Here is a 26,113-nt window from a genome sequence, read left to right as displayed (position 1 = left end):
CCTCCTTCAGAAGAAAGGGCCAGCAAACAGATCCCTGACGGTTGCCTCCAATCACTTGCGCGTACGTCCTGGTTGGTCCTAAGACCAACCTGGCACGTGCGGCGTCGTGACGGGATCGTGAGCGGCGCATCTCTCACGATCACTCCTATATACCTCGCTCTTCCTGGCGTATGCCGAGGAAGTTGAAGGTATCGGAGAGACAGAACTGACGCTACCCCCTCTCCCCCACTGACGGTCGCCTCCAATCACTTGCGCGTACGTCCTGGTTGGTCCTAAGACCATACGTGGCACGTGCGGCGTCGTGACGGGATCGTGAGCGGCGCACCTCTCACGATCACTCCTAGCTACCTCGCTCTTCCCGGTGTAGCCGAGGAAGTTGAAGGTAGTGGAGAGACAGACCTGACGCTCCCCCCCGCTCGCTGGCAGGACCAGCGTACGTGGGGGGCTGCAGCCGATCACCAACCCGCGGTGGGGATCGATCTGCAGGCCTGGCCGTGCCGCTCACCTGTGGCGAGCGGCTCGACTGAGAACGTCGACGCTGATGTCTAGCGTCAGGCGAGCTGTTGCTGGTTACCGTCTCCGCCCGGTCCCGATGGGGAGCGGCGTCAGGTGACCTGCTAGGCTCGTTGTCGCGGTGAGACCGGCGAGCGTCCTCTCGGCGCGTCGAGCCGCTGGTACCAGCCGTGGCTGGTACCGACGACCGCGGGGACCCCTTCCTCGCCTCAACCCGTGGCTGGTCAGCGACCGTCACGTCAACCCGAGCAGCCAGCTGGTCGCTGCGAGAGCGTCCACTGGCCTAGCGAGAGTCGTCTGCACGACACTCGCCAGTCTTCTGCTCCGCGCTTCGGTCTTGGCGGCTGAGCGAGCTCGAGTGTCAAGACTTTGGCTGGACGGTCTCCCGCGGGAGACCGTCCTACTCGGTTACTTCCTCGCTAACGAGAAGCCGAGGCGGATCTGGTTTAGCGGCAGAACCGCTAAAACCAGGCGAGGAAGTGCCAGCCGAAGCTGGTACTCCTCTGGTCCCCGTCGTCTTCTTCTCCTTGGTTAGAAGAAAAGACGGGGTCCCTGTTCCCGAGGGAGCAGGAGGACCAGCAGAAGAGCTCCCCGAATCGCCGGAGCGAGACGGGCCCTTAGAAGGTCACCCGAAGGAGCCTTCTTAGGGGGGGGAAAACCCGGGTTACCAGCTGGTCGCTGCAAGAGCGGACCGCTGGCCTGGCAAGAGTCACCTGAGCGTCTCTCACCCGCCTTCTGCTCGTGCCGCGTCTTGGCGCCGAGCGAACTCTGGCGCCGAAAACTTGGCTGCACGGATCTCCCGAGGGAGACAACGTACACTCGGGATCTCTCGCGAATACGAGAGACCGAGCCGAACCTGGCGTAGCGGCATCGCCGCTAGCACCAGGCGAGGAAGTACCAGAGCTAACGATACTCCTCTGGTCCCCGTCTATCTCTTCCTTACGGAAGGGGAGGACGGGCCCCGCTCCCGAAGGAGCAGGAGGACCAGCAGAAGGACCCCCCGTCCCACCGAGGTGGGACGGGCCCTTAGAAGTTCCCGAAGGAGACTTCTTAGGGGGGAAGGCAGCCTTCTTCTTCTTCGGCTTATGGGCCTTAGAAGTCGAAGGGGAAGAGGCAGCAGCAGACGATGAAGACGAAGATGACAGCTTCCTCTTCTCCTCTTCCTCGTCAGCTCTCGCAGGGACAGTCGTCAGGTCCTCCATCCAGGAGGGAGCCGGGGCAGTTGCCGAAGCAACAGGGCCCGACTGCACCTGTCCGGAGAAGGACCTGGGACTGGGGAAGACACACCGTGGGCAGGACCAGCATGGACAGGCACAGGAATCAGGAGACGACAGAACAGCAACCAGCTCAGGAGCGGCAGGAACAGCGGCAGCGGTAGACCCAGAAGGGACAGCCAGCCAACAGCGGGAATCACATCAGCGGCAGGTACGGCAGGCCCAGTATCGCCTCGTAGAATCATCGGCAGCCAGCGGAACCTCGGCCTCCGTAGAATCATCGGAGCCAGCGAAGACCTGGCGGTCAGGAAGGGCGAGCGCTGGCACAGTCTGGGGCAGGCAACACGAAGAAAAACAGGCGGCGGCGGCAACCCCACCAGGTCGGTACGGCTGCGGCCCTAGTAGCGGCAGACGGCGTCATCGACACAGCATGGGGAGTGTAGACCAGGAGGGGGGGGAGCAGCATAAGCGGCAGTGGTAGTAGTGGAGACCGCCCCAGACCTCGCTAGACGCTGCAGCAGCCGTGGATGCTAGGCACGCCCTGCCTCCGCGGTGGTCCATACCTGTCCAAGGTCGTCTCCCACGGATGTAGCACCTGCGCGGTAACATAGATAGATTAGTAAGAGGGGTTCCCTCACGCACGGGGGGAAGACATGCCCCACCCCGAACGCAAGGAAGACCCCAATTACAAAATACAAACTAAGAAGCTGAGCGGGGGGCAGGAAGGAAGACGAAGAATCGGATACCAAGGGAGTCGCGGTAGAGCTTTCCGACGACTTCCTGGCAGACCTTCGCTTCCCCTACCCCCGCACAGCAGTGAAAAGTAATATGAAAATGAAACAGAATCTGCCCTTGCGATTCACTTCATAGAAACTTAATGGCGGAAAAGACAATTCCCGGGTAAGAACGGAAACTTGATCCAATAATATGATGCTATCATAAAAATAGATATGAAAATGAAACAGAATACTGCACTTGCGATTTCATTTCACATAAAAAAAAAACGTAAGGATCAATTCCCGGGTAAGAACGAAAATTGATCCAAATTAAATTTCATGCAAATAAATAAATGAAAATGAAAAGAATATTGCAATTGCGAATCCACTTTCATTGCATTCTATTATACAAAATTAAAAGGCTCGTGCCGAGCGCAAACACACTCTCGGTAACGAACGCACAGGGCAAACATATAATGAAAAGAGTACTTTACATTTTTTCAATTACACACTTTCGCCCAAAATACATGACTCGGCGCAGAGCGCGCCCGCCCTCGGCACCGAGGCATAATTCAAGGGTTCAATTATGAAAAGAGAGGAAATCGCCGCATCTACGGCGATAACTCCATGTGGTCATAATTAAGTAATGAAAATGAAAACAGTGTACTTACAGTTTCATTTTCAAGTCAAACAAACCATAGTAGAAAACAACAATATAAACAAAGCATACGACGATGAAGCGGGCAGAGAGCGATGACGAACACGTCCTTCACACCCGCGGCCGAAAGCAAAAGTGATTTGTTTACCTCCCAGTCGCGCGGCGCGCGACGATCGGACAAGCAGTTAACTACCGTTCTCCCCTTGTTCGAAGCTTACGACCGTTCCAGCTGCCGCTAGCTACTTCCTATTGTTAAAGGACCGAGGGTTTGTATTACGTATCGGAACAACTGTTCCTCACAATTACAAACCATATTTTAGGTACACTGCTTCACCCAAAAGAAGTACACCAACCAAAAATGACGTTAAGCTCACTAAATGTGCATAACAAAAGGTATCAAGACTACCAAATATGAAAGTCAATGTTTAATTTATTGATTCTGTCCAAAAATACAGAAGCCTTAGTGAATGTGATGAATACCTTGAAGTGACAATTCTTGGCCAATGGAACCATCAGCTTAAAACAACCCTGCAATTTACACAAGAGATATGTTGGAATATCAAGACCATGTTGATTAAAAACATGAAAAATTAATTATAGCATTACAAAGAACTGAAAGAACCATGAGGATGCAAAATAAGGAAAATACTCAGGTAATTAATCATGTTCTTTTACAGAACTGGCTTGACACAAAATATTCATTTGCCTTTTTTTTTAATCTAAAAGACTGAAGGATGAAAAGCATAAAACTTATTAGGCAGTGCCATTAAATTTGAAGAATTGACAAAGTTTACATGAAGCATCAATGATCTCACCAAAACTTAAAACTATGCAGTGAATCTGGATAAGTTTCGGGTAATCTGGTCAAGAGTATGATGTCATCACACAGCAACAAAGGCAGTACGTACATCCAATTCATTCTCTGATTCTGACCCACCAGCACCATACATATTTTTTTCTCAAATAAATGGGTCACAGATTAACATGGGTTATGAAAATGGCACCGACACACAGGACCATCCCGTTATCCTCTTAAAAAGATGCAATTTCTTATGAGGATTATCTTCCTTTTAGGGAATACATGAATGCACTTTAATTTGAAATATCTTACCTGTCATCAAAGTTGTGATCAAAAATCTCCTCCCAAGTTGGGCTCCTGTATGGCTTGTGCTCTGACCTGAAAGCATGCAGTGCTTATTTCATTAAGCTATTGATATAAAATAATTATTGAAAATTCAGCTGCATTTATACAAAAGAATGAACACAAACATAAATAATAATCCAAGGAATAATGACTGGTATTTTATGAATTATACATAGAATATTGGTGAGTCTAGAAGCTGCCTATTACATTATTTCCTATCTAATTTTGCATCTCTTGTAGTAATTAAATCACACACATGGGCTGATGGGCGACCATAGGGGGAAAGCGGATTTTATGGGCGAGAGAAATCACCAAACAAGAGAAACACGATGATGTATTTGACCTAACCTAACCTAGGGTGACAGGCCCTTACTGGAAGAAGGGTGGGGGGGGGGGGGGGGGGGGGCGCTTTGCCATCCCAAGAACCCCTACTCAATCTAACCTAGGACAACTAGACCACATAGTAGGCTGCAATTTAATCAAACCTGACCTAAAGAAACCTAACTTAACATAGCCTGAGGTGTCAGGTCCTTACCTAGCTGGCCCCTGGACCCTCAAAAAAAACCACATACCCAGAATCATAGTAGGGTGTCGCTCAAAATACCTTCAATAAACTCTGAATTAGCCAAATCCAAATTGCAGCTTCATTAGCACAATAGGGATAGTAGAATATATCACCATATTTCACTATGTTGTAATTTCCACCACTGGGGGTCCCTCCCCTCAAAAATGACAATTTGTCTAAAATTGCATTTCCTAACTATACAAACCTGAGGTCCTTTTTCACAATAGGAAAGGTACTAGCGGCAGCTGGATAGGTCGTAAGCTTTCGAACAAGGGGTTCGGTAGTTAACTGCTTGTCCGACAGGCGCGCGCAAGCGCGACTGGGAGGTAAAACAAATCACTTTTGCTTTTGGCCCAAGCAAAAACTGCAGAGTGAGGGGTGGCATGAGGTGGGGCTATGTGTAAAAGGACCTCAGGTTTGTATAGTTAGGAAAAATGCAAATTTTAGACAAATTGTCATTTGTTCCGACACGCATACAAACCTTCGGTCCTTTACAATAGGAAGACTCACTTCTTGGTGGGTGGAATCTGAGTCTTTTGTGAACAGGACTGGTGTTCGCCCAACCTTGGAAGCCTCCCTGGTCGTAAGAGCGAGGGAGGGATCCAAGCTCTGTCCGATTGATCGGGGTGTGCACCGCAGGATCAATGGTCAGACCTCTGGACCGAGTACTAAGAGAGGGGCATGCGCATCTCTTCGTACCAGCAATGCAAGAAACTGTTCCTGTACAGGAGCAAATATAAAGTCATGGGTTTGACTCTTGTAGGCATCCACTTCCCCCCCTTGTAGAAGGAAGTGGTGGATACTCTGCTCCTATCCCTAGTGAAAGGGATAGGATGGGGCTCTGTCATATAGCTCACCGGCATCTCGTCCTTATCCAGCAGGGTAATGACCGTATCCCTCTACCCACAGGTAGAGGGGTAGAAAAAGATAGAAAAGAGAAGCCAGTCACTTTCTCATTCACTATCTATTCATACAGTCACACCAGGACTCGATTGCTGTTCAGCCTGCTAGGGTCTGGGTTAGCTACACAACGTGTTGAGCAGCCACCACGGGTCCTAAGGAAAACGATCCAAGGACCTGTGGGCAATATCCAAAAGGTAGAAGGAGGTGCCAGTGGTCTGGTTGTACCAGACCCCTGCCTTCAGCCTGCGCCACGGAGAAGTTCTTGTGTAACTCGAGGGAGTGTACTTCTAGGTCATCTTGGTGCTGACGAAGAGTCTTCAACACTCCGCCTGGGATGTCGAGTTTCTTCAGAAAGCGCGGTCGTGCTTCACAGGACAAAGCAGCATCTCCTTGCATCGAAGGCGGTGAAAGTCCTTAGGGAGGGGACTGTGAAGGACTCTAACCGATCGTCAGGAACCGAAGGGTTCAGAGTCTTCGCTACGAATCGGTACGAAATCGAGCGTCACGAATCCCCATCCCCTGGATGCTTGACTTCGCAGGCAAAGTCATGCAATTACCTCAGAGGAAAAGAAGGGAATTGTCGTATGACCTATCCCCTCTTCTCGACTTCGGTGATGTCCTGTACCCATACTGGTCTATCCGTCTGCAGCGAAGTTGTTGTTCTCGGTAGTGGATAGGACACCGACACTCAATGTTGGGTGTCGATGGTATGGGTACTGTGACAAAGCCGTTAGGACGAAGAAAAGATTGTTATGGAACAACCGAACTAAGTCCACAGCGAAGTTCGTAACAGACTTGGGCGCTCTGACAGCTGCCTACTGACTGCGTTCGGTAGGAGGCAAGTTGTCCAAGCACCCGAGCAAGTCACGTGACCTTCGCCTTAAAAGGGTTATGCCAAGAGACTAAACAAATAATTGTCGTCACCGATGCCAGAAGGCAAGGTGATGACTCTCTTTAAGGCATGTGCCCAAAACAGCGAGGCGAAAGTCAATTGCCTTCTAGAGAACCGAGGTCCTTGATGGCAAGATATCTCATAGTATAGTTGATTCTCGGGTAAGGAGAAACAACACTATGTGACGTTTGAAGACGAAGGTGTACAGAAAATGCAAACCTACGTTCTTCACAGCTGAACCGAGAGAAGGATCTCAAGATTCGAACCTGTGCTACAAAGACTGAGAACGCTAACCGCTATTGATTGCTGTCCGGTGAGGATCGTAGTTGCAATAAAAGCGGAGCGCTTCCAGTAATGAAGACAGGGAACTACTGCCTGAAGAACTGCTTCTCATGGGCTGAACATTTGGAAGTAGAGCTGTCAGGTCGGAGAGTAGGCGATGTCTTCTGACATATCTGTTAATTCGGGGCGAGCAATGAAATTGCACACCTACGAATACGAGATATTTTGAAGACAAACTCAGATGTCTGCAAAAAATCATTCGCATTATCGCAGTGCGATGCAGCGGTTGACTAGTACAGACTTCTGTTACCGTGCGGTAAACAGAAAGATGAAAGAGTCCAAGAGATCTCTGTTGAAAAATTGAAAATTCTCGCAATGTCGAAGGCGATGAAATCGAGCGTCACAGCAGTAGATGGTCCTTCATTATTGCGAGAATCCCCGTTAATCAGAGACCTAAGTCCATGATTGTTGGGCAGAGATACGGTTCGGTAGTCAATCCAACCAGGGGAGAGAGAGACGTAACCGACCGTGCATCTCCGAGACCTAGCTGATACTGAGCCGCTATCAGGCAGTTCAATACGCAGTAGCTCTCGGTGATCGTCATCCTGAGTTGCCAGGTAATCCATTATTCCACGAAGGAATGCGTTCGGCTAGAACCATCGAGCATAAAGAATACGCTCGAGCAATTATATTTAACCGAAACGGATTTCGGTAAATACAAAAGCTGAATTTGGTGTGTTCATGACAATACCAAGTATCTAAAATCGAAACTGATAACTGCTGGTTGCAGGAAACAACCCGAGTTGCAGTTCAATTAAGATACAATTCGTCTCGGTCACAAAACCGTAGAGTTAACTACGGTATGCGCCTACCCCACGGAAAAAAAAAACAATTCAACTGTTAAAGAATCATGTCGCGAGGGTAATATACGTAGTATATTTGTAGGTTCTGTACCACGACCTCCATCCTAAATTCTTTTCCCTTCGAGGAATGAGAATAAGGATTGGAGATCGACCGCCTTCGTTCTCTAGTCAAGAGAGTGAAGGAGAAGTCTTTCCCAAAGGAAAGCTTCAATGGTGAACAGAATACCGAAGACGATAGTTCAAGCCAAAACTGGAAGTTCCCGTCCGTTCTTCTCTATTCCAGGTTTAAGCGCCTACTGTGAGATACTCTTCTTTCAGCAGCAGTCTTCTTCCAAATGCTAGAAATTACAGGAAATTCGAGCATAAGCGAGGTTCCCGATTATCGTTGTAACAATTATCGGGGATTCTCGCTCACTTTGGACCGTGGTCTCGCCCTGAGTGTTTGGAGATCGTAAAAAAACTCGAACACTCTGAGTGCGCTAGAAATTCCGTAGAATTCTAAGCACTCTGCGAAACCCCCCACCGAATTCGTCAGACGATATCGGCTGGTGGTCCTCTCGATTCCGTAGAAATCGAGAAAGGGGGGGCAGGATCCCTCCTCAATGACCGGGGCTTACGTCAGGTGGACCCGACCCGAAGGTCCCCCCGGTAGCGCAGCCCCTAACGTGGGATCTTACAGAGAAATCTCTGTAGGATCCCTCCCCTTTCCCTCGTAGCCGTAAGGAGAGAGGGAATGGGATGGGGGAAGGAATTGGATACTGGCTCGCCTTCCCAGCGGATCTAGCAGTTGGAGAAGAAAAGGAGCAGCCATCGCCTTACGGCGATGGCCTCTCAGAGCCTGGGAAAACGTATCGTCAGGAGAAAACGTTTTCCCGAGGAGGGTTACGAACTCATACTGTAGGTAAGTGTCTGCCGCCACTGTGAACGTCGTCTGGGTGGGGCTGATCGACACCTGACAGTAGAGAGCCGATACCGCTCCGACTCATTCCAGTCCTCGTCGAGTTCGAAACTCAGGAGGACCGAAGGGGTATTTAAATACGGTGTCCGAAGACACGTATAAAACGCCTCTGTCGCAGTAGAGGAGGTGAAGTAGCTTGTTCGACCGTCCAGAACTGAGAGAGCCTTCTTGTCCGGAGACGAGAGACTACCTGGTTCAACACAGTTGGCAAGCTCCGATCGCGGCCGACCCACCGTCGATTTGGGTTCCCTCTCGGGCCCCAAAACGACTCGAGCCGAGACGTGGCTCTGCTGGTGGGAGCGGCGATCCTTCCCCGAGGTCATTGTGCTGACGAATCAGCGCCGTAACCTCGGCAAAGTTCCTCTGGATCTCGGAAGTCACAGCATCTTGCAGAGTGGGACCGTTAAGCCCTTCGAACAAGAGCATTCCGAGAACCTTCCTCCTAAGAAGGGGGAACAGCGACAGCCCTCTCGGTCTTCCCCATCCACTTGCGCATACGTCCTGGTCGGTCCAAGAACCGTGCCTGGCACGTAGGGCGTCGTGGTGGGATCATGAGGGGCGCACCCCTCACGATCACTCCTCAATACCTCGCTCCTCCCGGTGTAACCCGAGGAGGTTGAAGGTACGGGAGAGGCAGACCTGACGCTCCCTCGTCGCTCGCTGGCAGAACCAGCAGGCTTGGAGGGCTGCAGGCGATCGTCAACCCGCGGTGACGATCGAGCTGCAGGCCTGGTCGAACCGTCTCGCTGTGGAGAACGGCTGGACTGAGCACAGCGGCCCCGATCTCGAGTGTCAGAAGAGCTGGTGCTGGTTGCCGTTCCCGATCGCTCTCTGTGAGAGCGACGGTCAGGCGACCTGCAGGCTCCACTGTCGCAGTGAGACCGGTGCTTGTCCTCACGGCACGTCACGTCGCTGGTTCCAGCCGTGGCTGGCACCGGCTAACGGGAGGACCTCTTCCCAGCCTCAGCCCGTGGTCGGTCGTGGACCGTCACGTCCCCGGGTAGCCAGCTGTTCACCGCGATGAGAGTGAGAGCTGGTCTGGTGAGAGTCGCATGAGCGGCTGTCACCAGTCTTCCGCCCCGTGCCGTGAACTGACGCTGAGCGGACTCAGAGGTCTGGTTCCTGGCTGCACGGTCGCTGGTAGGCGACCGTACACTCGGTACCTCCCGCGAAACGAGAGGCCGAGACGGACCCTGATGCAGTGGCAGAACCACTGACACCAGGCGAGGAAGTACCGGTGTTAGCCGGTACCCCTCTGGTCCCCGTAGTCTTCTTCCTTGCGGAAGAAGAGACGGGCCCCGCTCCCGAAGGAGCAGGAGGACCAGCGGAAGGAACCCTCCCGTCCCACCGAGGTGAGACGGGTCCCGAGAAGCTCCCGAGGAAGCTTCTTAGGAGGGAGGAGGGCGACCTTCTTCTTCCTCTGGCTGTAAAGCCTTAGAAGTCGAAGGGGAAGAGGCGGCGGCCGACGACGATGAAGAAGATGAAGACGACGACCACGGACACCTTCCTCCTCTTCTTCGTCAGCTTCCTCAGGACAGACGTAAGATCTGCTATCCAGGGCGGAGCCGGGGCTGCTGTAGCCGAAGCCACAGGGGCCCGGACGCACCTGTACAGACAGACCAAAGTCTGGGGTAGTACCACCACGAACAGGGACGACATCAGCAGGTATGGGCATCTCAGGAACAGCAGGCACGGCCAGCACATCATCGGTAGGGACAGCCACGGCAGCAACGGCAGGAACAGCCAGCGCAGCAACGGCAGGGACAGCCAGCGCAGCAACTTGGCATGGACAGTCAGCCCAGAATCGGCAGTACGGCAGGCAGCACCGGAAACACAGGAAGGAGCAGCAGCCAGCAACATCCTGGTACCGGCGGCAGGTCCAGGGGCGAGTTTCTAGGGCATGCGGAAGTGGTGGTCGCTGCAGCGCGGCAACCACGAGCGGCGGCGGCACGCCCTCCCTCGTCGGACGGCGAACGGCACTCACAGCGGCTGTAGGCAAGACTGTTACCACGTGAGGCGAGTACACCAGGTGAGGAGGACGTCGTCACCAATGGTTGCGTGGTCACCACTCCATGGGTGACCGCAGTAGGCCCAGACATAGAACCGCAGCCCCTGGACACCAGCACGCTCTGCAATTGGAACGGACGCCCATACCTCACCAAGTCCACCCTCGTAGCAGTTAGCACCTGCGGAAATAATAGTAGTAGCGATTAATGGGGGGGAAATCCCCTCGTGCGGGGGTTTGATCCCTCCCGAACGAGTGAAGACCCCTAATACAATTGTACATCGGGCACCGAGCGCCCTCCCCGCGCTCGACGGATCGGGCGAGAGGGAGAAGAACGCCGATAACCTCCCCCCCCTCAAGGGGAAGAGCCATCTGTGGGAACTGAGCGGGGGGGGTCTCGTTCCCCACCCCCGCACAGTACCCATGTACCCAACAACAAAATAAGAGCCGTAGAGCAATCGTGCCATCGGCACGAATACAAGGCATAAGGATCAATTCCCTGACTGAGCGGAACTTGAACCAAATAATAATTATTGATGCAATCAATAATAAGGAACAAAATGAAAATGCATCTTGCAAAACGATTCACTTCACAATGAATAAGGGCTCGGATCGAGCGCATTTGCGCCCTCGGTACCGAGCGCAAGGGTGAAAGGTTTCATTCCTTACCTTTATGGATCAAGGTTTTCTGGAAACCTTGATCCATAATGAATTGATGCAATCAACGAATATATGAAAATGAAAAAGACTACTGCGCTTGCGATTTCACTTCATACAAATAAAAAGGGGAAGGATCAATTCCCAGTGAATAGCGGAACATTGATCCCAGTCAACAATGCAATCTCAATAAAAAAAATGAAAATGAAAAAGAAACTGCACTTGCGATTTCACTTCATTCAAAATAAAATGGGGGAAGGATCAATCTCCGGGCAAGCTCGGAAAACTGATCCAAAATGAGTATTGCTACAATAAAAATAATATATGAAATGAAAAAGAATACTGTACTTGCGATTCCACTTTCATATTGAATAAGTTTCCGTGCCGAGCGCATTCGTTCGGCAACGGGCATACAGGTCAAAAAAATATAAATGAAAAGAGCACTTACGATTTTCATCTACACATTTCCAACCCAATATACGCTCGGAGCGAGCGCCCTCCCGCCCATCGGCACCGAGCATACACAATACGAGGATCATTCTGGGAAAATGAATTCCCGCAATTACGCCCTTCAGTCCCGGCACTCGGGTAATCGGAGGGCGTTGTGTAACCAAGATCCTTTAATTCACACTTGAATTCAATGAAATGATTGTACTACAATTCAGTTTCACTAGATACATAGAAAAAGAAAAACAAAACTCATGCGAAAGCAAAACGACGATGAAGCGGGCAGAGAGCGATGATACACGTCCACACGCCAGCAGGCCGAAAGCAAAAGTGATTTGTTTACCTCCCAGTCGCGCGACGCGCGCCTGTCGGACAAGCAGTAACTACCGAACCCCTTGTTCGAAAGCTTACGACCTATTCCAGCTGCCGCTTAGTCCACTTCCTATTGTAAAAAGGACCGAAGGTTTGTATGCCGTGTCGGAACAAACCCAATTTCCAACGGTGGTCTCAGTAGATCTAGGGTACTATTCCGCGGCGGCCTAGACTATGGCAGTTGCGGTTTTTCTATGCAGTTTTACCTCCAAAACAAGAATTTTAAGTAATATTTATTCGGACGACTGTAATTAACCTCCAAGGGCTTTTACTAAACACGACGAAATACACTGGACGCCCCAATCCCTAGTGGATGTCGTATCTGTGGTTACGTTCCTTGCCGTCCGTGCAGAACTATTCTGTAGAATTACCAAAGATTGGGTTGAATTATGCTAAATTAAAGGAGACGAGTCCAAAATACAATAATTTATATCAAAGCATTGCGATGGCCCAGGTAGGCCTACTTACTACTACTACTAAGTGTCTCGCTAACCTAGGCTATAGGTAGCTATAAGGTAGGCCTAGTCCTAACCATGTAAAATCTTGCGGGAAAAGTTTGCAATATCAAAATTAAATAACTAAAACGAGCAAAAAACGATTTCATTTAGCCACAATGACAATATAATAATCCATTAACTACTACCTAAATGATCTTGACAATCTAGGTAAGTAGCTAACATTAGGTAATAGGCTAGACGTAAATTGACGCTCAACCTAGGCCTATGCTCACCCGTATCTGTCGGAATAACCGAACATTCTCCTTAACCACTCCATATTTCTTGTCTTTTTTTTAATTCTCTGATATTTTCTGGACGATAATAAAGCTAAATGACACTAAATGCGTCTCAGAGACGTCTGGACGCTACGGTTACATCAGCTGATCTGAGGGATGTTGATGATGATGATGACATTACACATAGATGTAAACAATGACGTACATCGGTGTCATGATTGTTTCTCGATGGTTCCTTTTCAATCATTCAAGCTCTAATGGTCGGCCAACTTACTCCTCTCAAAAAGAATATGATATATTTAATGAAAATAATAATAATAATAATATGGTTGGACATTTTTAGTTTCTTCTCGTTCTTAGTTATTTATTGTACGTATTTATTTATGTTTGATTCTCGCTGCTTTGGTGTACGTGTGTTAAGCTCTATAGGTTTGCCGACTTACCATTCTCATATAAATAAAGGAATAATAATAATAATAATAATAATATAATAATAATAATAATAATAATAATAATAATAATAATATAATAATAATCTGATTGGACATTTTCAGTTTCTTCTTGGTCTTCGTTTATTATTTATTGTACTGTCGGGCCAAAAAACTCGTGGCAGAGTTTCATAATTTTTCGTTCACCTGCCTGACGCACGATTCATGCCTTATTTATCTATTTTTCTTTTCAAAGATGGAAGAAATCGTATGTAATAACGATTAAAAAAACAGTCACTGATATCTTTAGAACATTATGTTATGTTATTGTGAAAAAACTATTTTCCCTATAGCAAAATTGATGTGAACGAAACGAAGTGAAAAAAACGGCATACCACAAACCATAGATATACATTACCAAATAGATAGGAGACACCATCACTGGTAGTATCACATAAAACATAGTCCTTATTACATTCATTTCAATATCAAGTTGAAGGTAGTTGAACGATTTCATTTGTTACATTTTCACACAAAAAAAACATTGGAAACTCAAAATATGCTATCAAAATTAAAAAAATTTATAACCTTAACAGTGTGAATCATGCGACCTCACACTATTGTTTTCGACGTCTTGACATGCGCTGGAATCGAAGGCAACGTGCCACCAGTGTTGCCGTTTGAGGAATTTCGTCTACTAATGTGTCTTTCTAGTGACATCTGGCAACCCTCCGTGGATATTCTGAGCACAGGCAACTTCGCTAAGCAATTAAATTCGTTCATTGCCATTTTTATGTTTTTTTTAATGAAAATAAGGTTATAAATTATATCCTGCTTATTTAGACTAATGAATTTTATTGAAATCCTTTATTTTTCTTCATCAAAAATACTTTATGCTAAGCTAGTGACGTGTAGTTTATTTAAGTCAAGGAAAATCAATTATACATCCGGAAAATACGCATTCTAACCATTAAATAAACGTAATAAAATCAGAAGAACTGCGTATGGTAATACTGCTAAAGCCAATGTTGTGAAGAAAAAAACTGCATCGCTGGGTCACTGCCACGGTGTCACTTATCGGTCTAAGACCTTGGGTCAAACACCTGTTTTGTCACGCCCTTCAACGTTCACGATGGATCGTCTGCCTGGCAAAGAAAACATCCCCTGCACAGCGAGAGGCAATTATTGCACTGCATTTGGTGCAAATTCCTGTCAGGGAAATATCTAATAAGACTCAACATACCGAAGAGAACCATACATAGATGGATCAAAATTGTTCACAGAGCGACAAAGTTTAGAAAATAGGCCTAGAAGTGGAACTCCTCGAATCACCACAAGAGTGCAGGACAAAATGATTGTTGATGCTGTCAAAGGACAACCCCTGATTACAGCAGTGGCTGTAAAACAGCAGCTTGGACTGCAAATATGTGTGCAGACTGTGCGGAATAGGTTGCATGGGGCAGGCCTGCATCACAGGATTCCGGCAAGGAAACCATTGCTAACGCAACAGCATAAAGAAGCAAGGATGGGATTTGCCCTGCAATATCTTCCAGAAGATGCTTCTTTCTGGATTTAGTATTTTCTGTGATGAAAAAATTTTCGCGTCTGATGCGCATGGACAGCTTCATTGTGGCGTCCAAATAAAACTAGGTAAGCCTAGTGAATTTTAGTTTACTTATCATAAAAAAAGAACCACACCTCTTTGTTTTTAATTTCAATTACATTGACCTGTTTATTCCTATCATAAACTGAAATGTGGTATATGCTTAAGTGCATTATGTTATATATATAAAAAGCTAATGCAACTTGCCTATAACGTGAAAATAATACATAGTTTACTGCAAGATGAAAAAGAAAACTTGTTATTTTGTCTTTATTTCTGTATATACCTTGACCTACAGCTGAGAAATTATCAATAACTATATACAATTGACTGTTCACACACCGGAATTAACTGTGTTTAATGGGGATTACACTGCACAATTATATTCATGCAGTTGCGTTGATTTATAATTTCAATTCATCCTATAGGCTGTTAGGAAACATTATAATTTTCATTTATAGTTTTTATAATTATAAAGTAGGGTCCATATTATAACATATAGTAAATAAAAGAAAATATATCTTTGTAAAGTTGAAGCCCTACTGTTCTACTTTTTCTGCGGGGCCTGGGGGGTGTGGGAATATAAAGTAAACTCCTCTCTATTGAACTGTCTACCCGGTTTGAAATAATATTTTCTGTCGACAGATATGCTGAAGAAAACATCGAGCGTTCAAGGCGTAGCGGCAGAATATCCGTCTGGGTTATGGGGATGGAGTGGATGGCTGCCAGTTGGACCGGGATGAGCTAATTGTCATCGATGAGCGTATGAACAGTAATCAGTATATTGCAATTTTACAGGACATTTTAGTGCCTCAGTTCGAAAACTATTACTGCCGTATCCCATGCCAATATATATCGCCATGGACAATTCTGCGGTCCACAATGCAAAGGCTGTAAAGAAATGGTTTCCAGCAAAATCCAGACGTGGTTCGAATTGATTGGGCTGCGAAATCTGCAGATCTGAACCCAATTGAAAACTTATGGGCCTATATGATCCAACAATGGGATGTTAATCGTGCTAGGACAAAAGAAAACCTTATAAAGCATGCAATAGATATTTGGGAGAGTTTAAGGCCAAAGAGAGGAGTAGCAAACATTTTGCGAAGTCCTCGTTGCATCAATGGCCAAATAGGATAAGATGCGTGCTAGACGCACGAAGGATCTTAATACAAAATATTAATCAGTTGTGCTGCCTTTTATTTTTTTTTTTTTAATAATATGATTTATTTTAATCTCGTTAGTTTTAACCAGTCATACTTTCATCTCATTTACTTCTCTTACATTTATCTTATCCATGTGAATCTATACAGACTTATAGGCCTAGGCCTATGTTATGACTGAGTTCCTGGGGTTAATTCATCTCTCTCTCTCTGCTCTCTCTCTCTCTCTCTCTCTCTCTCTCTCTCTCTCTCTCTCTCCCTCTCTCCTTCTCTCTCTCTCTCATATGCATACATATAGATATGATATATATCTCACATGCTAATATGAATATATTTTTTTATTTTCATTTGTATATTATCTTTACACTGTATTGACAGGATTTATTATATATATATATATATATATATATATATATATAGATATATATCTCTACTATATATATATATATATATATATATATATAGATATATATATATATATATATATCTATATATATATATATATATATATATAGTATATCTATATATACGTATATATTACGCACACCTGTTAATAAGGATATGCTTATTTTCATAATTTTCTTGACTTAGGCTTGTTTTGACTGCATTCCAGTCCAATGATTTTCTGCATGTATTTCCTTAGTTATCTGACTATCTATATATGCAATATATATATATATATATATATATATATATATATATATATATATATATATATGTGTGTGTGTGTGTGTGTGTGTGTATGTATAGTATATATAATGCGTGTTTTTTTTATTGTAAATATCGGAAATAAACTTGAACACGCGAAAAGTTACCGTTTCATATTACCTATCCTTTTAGCTACTTATCCATATAATAAGGTATAGGCATACGGTGAGACTGATTCTAATTAAATTCTGTTTAGAAGAAATAAATAGCTACAGTAAGATTACCCTATGAATGCTTTGACTCCCACAACTTCCCAACATGTGCGGATGAAGCAGCATGGCATGAAAGGAATTGGATAAAAAAAAGAGACTAAATTGTATTCGTTTGATTTCTTATGATTGCTTTTTGATATGAGATAGCTAGGTCTGAGAAAATTATGTTATGCAATAATGAAAAAGATAAAAAAAAAGGAGAACATGGCCAGTAAAAATGAATAACGGGAATAATCAAATAAAGCAGATTGATATAGATTTTCACATCACGTATCCGAGAGAGTATGCTGCTGAAAATAGACCTAGGTCCTAGGCTAACATAGTGCCAAAATCAGAAGTCAAATTTAGGCATGTTATATGTGTTATGCAAATTATTTTATTGATCAAAGGAGAAAATTTGCTAAATCACATTTTGCTATTAAAGAATGTTGTATTATTATTCGACAGTAGGTTAAGAACTGACGATACCCCAGTACAGTACGATACGTTGGTTCATGACTAGCAGCATCAAAGCCAACGTCCAAATACTTATGCAATTGCTGCCACGGATCCTTAGTTGAGAATACCATTAGAATTCGTGTCCTCGTGGTTGTATATTTTCAATACTTTGCAAAATAATTATATTGACGTTGATAAGTCTACTCAGTTCTAATGTAATTTATTTCAAGTAGAGCACCTTAAAAGGAAATATTATTTATTGTTACGTAAATAATCTGGCACCTGCATATGGCAATATTTCCATAACGAAACAAGGAATTAAGAAACTACGCCAATTCTTTGTTGGCCGTCTGTACATATTTAATCTCGATGCTTCGCTTTATGTAAGTGTGTTAAGCTCCATAGGCTTGCCAATCTAGCGTGATATTTTGAGTTTCTTCTCGTTCTTAGTTTATTATTTATTGTACATATTTACTTATGATCAAGTCTCGATGCTTCGCTTTACGTGAGTGTTTTAAGATCTATGGATCGGCCAACTTACCCTTCTCATATATGTAAAGGAAAATAATAATAATAATAATAATAATAATAATAATAATAATAATAATAATAATAATAATAATAATCTGATTGGACATTTTCAGTTTCTTCTCGTTCTTTGTTATTTATTGTACGTATTTATTTATGTTTGATTCTCGGTGCTTCGCCGTATGTAAGTGTGTTAAGCTCTATAGGTTTGCCTACTTAATCTTCTCATATAAATAAAGAAATAATAATAATAATAATAATATAAAATAATATAATAAGTAATAATATAATATAATAATAATAATAATATAATAATAATAATCTGCCGTAGCATTTTGAGTTTCTTCTTGGTCTTGGTTTATTATTTATTGTACATATTTATTTATGATCAAGTCTTGATGATACGCCTTACGTTGTTAAGCTCTATAGGTTTGTCATCTTGCCCTTCTCATATAAAGGAATAATAATATAATAATAATAATAATAATAATAATAATAATAATAATAATAATAATAATGGAGAGAAACAAATCCACAGTTATGTAAATGTACATATATTTCAGTTTAAAAACAGCAAAGATAGCTTTCGGGAATCTGTAAGGTTCCCCTAATCAAGACTTGTGCTACTATGAGGATTTTTTAATAATAATAATAATAATAATAATAATAATAATAATAATAATAATAATAATAATAATGTGGCGCCGTGGCAGAGTCGGTTAGGTCGTCAATGGACTGATTAAGTTGTTATGCAACATTGGGGCTGGTCAGTCGTTGGATGGGTGACCGCTCTCCTCGGCGTTGATTCCTTGGGAAAGGATCTTTACCATAATTTCCTCAGACTACTCAGCTGTAAATGAGTATCTATCCCTGATGGGGTAGGGTCCAGCTATGGGTTAAATAGCAAAACTCAGCAATGATGGAAAGAAATGAAGGAATAAACGACAACGACGTAAATGGAACCTCTGGCAACAGAGGAGCTTCGTCCGGCAACCAGGTATTCAACCCAATTGAAGGGGAAGACGGTCAGGTACTTGGAGGTCGTCATCCAGCAACTGACCACCACAACGACAGTAATCAACAGCCTGAGATTGGAGCTACAGAAGCAAAAAGGAAGAAATGGACAAGAGAAGAAAATAAGGAAATATGGAGATGCTACATCAGAAGCAACCCGACGGAGAGAGGATATAGAAGAAGGTTGGTCAACATCATGGAATGAGAGAAATAACACCCCCCCCAATCAGAGCAGAGGCTGGCAGACCAAGTAAGGAACATAAAGATAAAGAACTGGCTCTCCCTAATAGAAAGAGAAGAACTGGAAAGGGAAATGTGTGTCACGCGACAACGAATTACACGAAGACGAACTGAGAGACGATGCCACAGAAGACGACAGGGAGGATGAGGTATCAAACAACGACACACGAAGAAACACCGACGAAGTAACAGAGAGGACGGAATGGGTAGAAAAGATTAGACAATGGATGGAGCCAGATACAGAGAGAACAAAGATCCCCTCCATGAAAGCCTACAAACCAACCAAGAAATTAAGGGAGAAAACAAGTGAGGTCAAATGGAATAATGGGCATAATACACACCACCAGTATCACAGAAACAAATGAGACAGGATACAAATACCTGCGAATAATGGAAGGAGGGGATATAAATCACCAAGAGATGAAGGACACGATCAGGAAAGAATATATGCAGAAACTCAAGGCGATACTCAAGTCAAAACTCAACGCCGGAAATATCATAAAAGCCATAAACACATGGGCAGTGCCAGTAATCAGATACAGCGCAGGAATAGTGGAATGGACGAAGGCAGAACTCCGCAGCATAGATCAGAAACCAGGAAACATATGACAATACACAAAGCACTACACCCAAGAGCAAATACGACAGACTATACATAACACGAAAGGAAGGAGGGAGAGGACTACTAAGTATAGAGGACTGCGTCAACATCGAAACAGAGCACTGGGGCAATATCTGAAAACCAGTGAAGAAGAGTGGCTAAAGAGTGCATGGGAAGAAGGACTAATAAAAAGTAGACGAAGACCCAGAAATATACAGAGACAGGAGAATGACAAACAGAACAGAGGACTGGCACAACAAACCAATGCACGGACAATATATGAGGCAGACTAAAGAACTAGCCAGCCATGACACGTGGCAATGAATATAGAGGGGAGAGCTAAAGAAGGAAACTGAAGGAATGATAACAGCGGCACAAGATCAGGCTAAGAACCAGATATATTCAAAGAACGATAGACGGAAATAACATCTCTCCCATATGTAGGAAGTGCAATATGAAAAATGAAACCATAAACCACATCAGCAAGCGATCAATGCCCGGCACTTGCAGAACCAGTACAAAAAGAGGCATGATTCAGTGGGCAAAAGCCCTCCACTGGAGCCTGTGCAAGAAACATCAGCTACCTTGCAGTAATAAGTGGTACGAGCACCAACCAGAGGGAGTGATAGAAAACGATTAGGCAAAGATCCTCTGGGACTATGGTATCAGAAACGGATAGGGTGATACGTGCAAATAGACCAGACGTGACGTTGATTGACAAAATCGAGAAGAAAGTATCACTCATTGATGTCGCAATACCATGGGACACCAGAGTTTTGAGAGAAAGAGGAGGGAAAAAATGGATAAGTATCAAGATCTGAAAATAGAAATAAGAAGAATATGGGGTATGCCAGTGGAAATCATACCCATAATCATAGGAGCACTAGGCACGATCCCAAGATCCCTGAAAAGGAATCTAGAAAAACTAGACGCTGAAGTAGCTCCAGGACTCATGCAGAAGAGTGTGATCCTAGAACGGCGCACACAGTAAGAAAAGTGATGGACTCCTAAGGAGGCAGGATGCAACGGAACCCCACACTATAAATACCACCCAGTCGAATTGGAGGACTGTGATAGAGCAAAAAAAAAAAAATAAATAAAAAAATAAATAAAATAATAAATAATAATATGAAGGAACATTTTTAGTATCTTCTCGTTTTTTGTTATTTATTGTACGTATTTATTTATGTTTGATTCTCGATGATTCGCCTTACGTGTGTTAAGCTCTATAGGTTTACCAATTCACCCCTTTCCAAAAGAAATCAATAATAATAATAATAATAATAATAATACTGTTAAAAAGAATGGCAGAATTAAGCAAGTTGATTTCATATATTGTTTTTTCTATTTTCCTTACGATTCCCTTCTCAGGCTCAGCGATGTTTCTGAGTAACTGGCCAATATTCATATTGGGAATTTTCATAAAATTATAAATGCTGAAGGTAATCTTTTATTGGAACAGGATATCAGGTCCAGGTCAATCAGGGGTCGTCGTCAGTGCCGGTATTATTCCGTAGGCGTAATTCAGTTCCGGGCAGGTGTCGTCTTTGGTTTAAGTGCTGTTATAGCTGGTACAGCTGGTATCACGTGACGTTTCGACCTTCTCGCAGGTCATCTTCGGACGAGTCGGTTGAAGAGACTAGCATTAAAGTCTGCGGGGCGGTATTTATAGCGGCTCGGACCTAGAGTTGGATTCTCATTGGTCGGGCCAGTCTTGGGCGAAGTCGTGGATCTCGCTCGAAGGTTGTTATTGTTGTTGTTTGAGATTAAGCTGGCTTTATGTCAGCACGGGCTCTTGCTCAAGAGCAGCCCGAAGGTCATAAAGGAAGGTCTCGGGAATTTTCTCGTGCGAGCGCCACAGTAGTGTGCATGGGGATGAACGTCAGGAATTCCGTCTGTAGCAGGAATCCTATCATCCTGTGGGGGCTCCTGATTATCTGGCATTGTTGGGGGGTCGTTCGGTGCTCTCCGGGCGGCGGTGGGAAACGTCACGTGATACCAGATATACCAGCCCTTAAACCATAGACGACCCCGGCCCGGAACTAAATTACGCCTACGGAATAATACCGGCACTGACCACGACCCCTGCACCTGATATCCTGTTCTAATAAAATATTACCTTCAGCATTTATCATTTTTTGAAAATTCCCAATACGAATACTGGCCAGTTACTCAGAAACATCGCTAAGCCTGAGAAGCGAATCGTAAGGAAAATAGAAAAAACAATGTATAAAATCAACTCGCTTAATTCTGTCATTCTTTTTATCAGCATTTGCCTAAAAGAGGGTCTTCTACCAAAATAATAATAATAATAATTTGGCGATGCATTTTGACTTTCTTGGTATTCGTTTATTATTCATTGTATGTGCAGTATGTGCATATTTATTTATGATTGGTTCTCGATGCTTTGCTTGACATGTGTTTAAGCTCTATAGGAAGGAGAGGAGAGAGAGAGAGAGAGAGAGAGGGGCAGGCATACATAGGAAACAGTCAGTTTCACTAGATATAGCAACCTTTAGTATAAACTGCATAAGAATGATGTGTACTCCGTTTACTGTAGATATATATAGAATGACAAAGTTAGAATGAAATTGATTATTTAATGACCTAGGTAGTTCTCTGAATGAAGATATATTAAGTGCAATATTATGAAGTCTTGATTAGGCGAGAAATTTTTTTACGTACATCATCATCAATCTATCTTCTATAACCAATAATCGTCTGTGGCTTAGAATCAAGGGCCAATAAGTTTACATTAATAATATAATGAAGTACTTGGAAAAAAACCCTTAATTCTTATGTTCCTTAACTGTAGTTAAAGCCTAGGCCTACATCATTAATTCTTATGTTCCTTAACTATAGTTAAAGCCTAGGCCTACATGCAATGTTAGTGTCCGACAGTTTGTTTCCTCTACTCTGTTTCTCTAAGTTACTTTTCTCCTTTCACTTGTAGACATTGTATTCTGTTGGCGCTTGTTTAACAAATAATTGGCTTTTTCATATGAATGTCAGACAACTCTGGGTTATAAAAACAGAAAACAATGTCAGGGGACAAGTATATTACAACCAGAGCCTCTCAAATCCACTTTATTTTCTTTCGAAATCCACCTGGTGTTTACAAGTTCCCACGATTCCCAGGCGTTGGGAATGCCATTCCATGAGAAATCGCAGCCTATCATCACAAGTTTTACAACTCTTTTATTTACACAGCGACGAGACATGTGCTTCAAGCTAGGGACGAGAAAACGTAAAGCAGCATGGTACTACAAAACTCACACGATAACACAGGATCGACCAAAGCTCTGTCGAGTGACAGATAAATCTCTTGACTGTTGTTAAGGGGATTGTGCCTCTCTCTCTCTCTCTCTCGTCACTTCACCGTGCCTCCATTAGGGCTATAAATGCTTCGTCTTCTCCTTGACTGTTGTTTGCAAGAATGGTATAACCCTAACAAGGTGTCGGCGGATTATTTAACCATTGTTTTGACAGCCTGGCCACCAACTGCGTCAAAAGCCGGTGGCTGTGTTTACATTCGTAATGCGAATACAATTCTCAGCTCTCTCTCTCTCTCTCTCTCTCTCTCTCTCTCTCTCTCTCTCTCTCTCTCTCTCTCTCTCTCTCAACAGAAGGAACATGGCGCACCTTTCAACCTTTCGCCTGTCAGTAAATATTGTACCTACAACTCTGATCTCCTAATAGTTAAACACTAAATAACTGAAAACTAAATAATGGACACTACTATCTTACGCAATCTTGACCTATTTCATATATCACGTTTGTGTTATCCAAGTTTGCGTTCATATTTAAAATTAAAATCCTTGAATTTTCGCATGCGCTAGGCCTATTCGAACGTGATATGTTACACTGTGAATGGTTTGTTTGTTTGTAAGCTGTTTTTACGTTGCATGGAACCAGAGGTTATTCAGCAACGGAACCAACGGCATTACGTGACTTCCGAACCACGTCGAAAGTAAACTTCTATCACCAGAAATACACATCTCTCACTCCTCAATGGAATGGCCGAGAATCGAACCCGCGACCACCGAGGTGGGACGTTAATACCATACCAATCACGCCACCGAGCGCTAACACTGAAATGGAAAAGCTTACTAATCTCTTCGTCACAATGTCATTGATCACTTTGGACGTTGTAACGACAAACTGTAGTATTAAATTAACCAATGATCTTCACCTTAAAGGGTGCAATGATTTCCGCCTTCAAATTGGTATAATATTTCCCGCTAGGTAGTTTTAATAGTTTTACCTCCAATTGTTATTATTATTATATGATTTAGCTAAAATGTACATAAATCATATGGAATAAGCTTAGGAAAAACATTAGCTAGTTGTATAAGCTTAAAAAGAGTATAGAATGATTTACCACACATCGTCACCACTGTCAACTAATCTATGTCTTTTAAGTGATTATCACCATCTACTACAAGAGCTCAATTCAGTTCAGGTTTTGAGAACATTTTGTTTAAAACTTGCATCTCTGTATGAGTGTCTACCCGACCACACTAGCTGCTAGTAAGTCTAAAAAAAGAAAACAACTTGGTCTTTACCTTTTCGTTAAATTTCTTCTCACCAATTGAGTGATTGCTTGTTCCTGCCATGTTCTCGTCTATTCGTATACGTCGTGATGAAATACTTTCCTCACAACAACGTCAAACATAATCAAAATTATTACCTTTCATGGTGAAAAGTGGAGTGGTTATAGGAGGTGAAACCTCCCCTCTGTCAGGTACGACTCACCGGAAGGTTTACTTTTATTTATTTTATTTAAACAGAACCCCTTATTCGCCCTAAGTGCCGTTCAAATTGGAGCTTAAGTACCGTTCAAACAGGAGCAAGTACCGTGTTAGCCCATTTAACAACTTATTCTAACAAAAAGGACATGGATATCACATCAACTTAAGGACGAATCGTGTACAACGACAATTAATTTCTTGTAGGATTTTGTTCAGTTGTGAACGTTCTCATTATCTTACGAACATTGGAATACAGTTAACAACCTTCTTCACTTTGTCTAAAATGATCAAATCTCTCGTTAAATGGGTTAACGTGATTCCGGTTCTTCTTATTCCGTGAGTCTATCTTGCACTTATTCTTAACCTATGAAAGCTGACTGACAACACATGTCAACACACTTGTCTTGTAAACAACAAACTTTGGCTTAGGCCTACTTTGCATCTTACCTATGGTAGCAGAAGAATTCATCAACCATTCTCACTCTTTTTTTTTTTTACACCTTGCATTTTAGATGGAATAAATAAAAAAGGTATAGCTGATAATATCCGAGATTTGTGGATGGTAAACCAAGGATCCCTCACTTATTAAATTAAGCCTTTAAGTCAAATTAGACACTGAAAATCCAAATGAGTTTCTATACTAAGTCACTTTTTTTTCAATGGATTAAAGGCTAAAATAAGACACTTGTAAACAGTACATCCTTTATTAAATATTTTTTTAAATATTTATTATTACCTTGGAAGGCACAAACTAAGAGCGGGCTGTGATCGATAACAAGTCTTGATCAGTGTTTAAGAAACAATATCTAAATTCATGTTTTGACAAATAAAGATATGGATTATCACACAATTCTTCAGTAACTACAGTAAAATAAAAATAAAAAATAAGAAACGACAATAATTTCAAGTAACTACATAAAATAACGTACTGCTGGATAATTATGTAATATAAAAAACTAAAAATAAGAAACAAATCAAATTGAAGTGTTTTATAAACGGCTTTTCAAACATATCCTCAAAAACTTCACGTATTATTACAGCTAACAAAAAAGTATAACAAAGTTCTTTATCAAAGAGACTGCTAAAATGCTGTAGCCTACGGAGAAATCCTACGTTCCAATTTTCTTAAAACTACTACACAAAAGATCTTGCCACAACGTCCCAGCTCCACATAAACTCTTATAAAACAACTGACTCACGCGTAACACTATTTATATTTGTTATTTTAGGCACTTTAAGCATTATATTAACAAATTTCATCTCCCAAAAGAACATAAATTTAAACCCACATTCACACATTCCCAATTTTTCAAAAGATTTAAAGATTTGTCCATTCTTAAGATACAACTTAAACAGTAGACATCTACTAACATAACAAGACAGTTAAGTACATCATTATTTAGCTACCAGCGTCTCCAGTTCCATTTAATGTTCACGGCAGATGAGTAGTACTGTAAATGCACACGAATAAATGCATAATGTAAATGCCACGTTTCCTATCTCACTTT

The sequence above is a fragment of the Macrobrachium nipponense genome, chromosome 42 (assembly GCF_015104395.2).
Source record: "Macrobrachium nipponense isolate FS-2020 chromosome 42, ASM1510439v2, whole genome shotgun sequence".
Taxonomy (NCBI): Eukaryota; Metazoa; Arthropoda; class Malacostraca; order Decapoda; family Palaemonidae; genus Macrobrachium; species Macrobrachium nipponense.
This window is presented reverse-complemented; position numbering follows the sequence as displayed.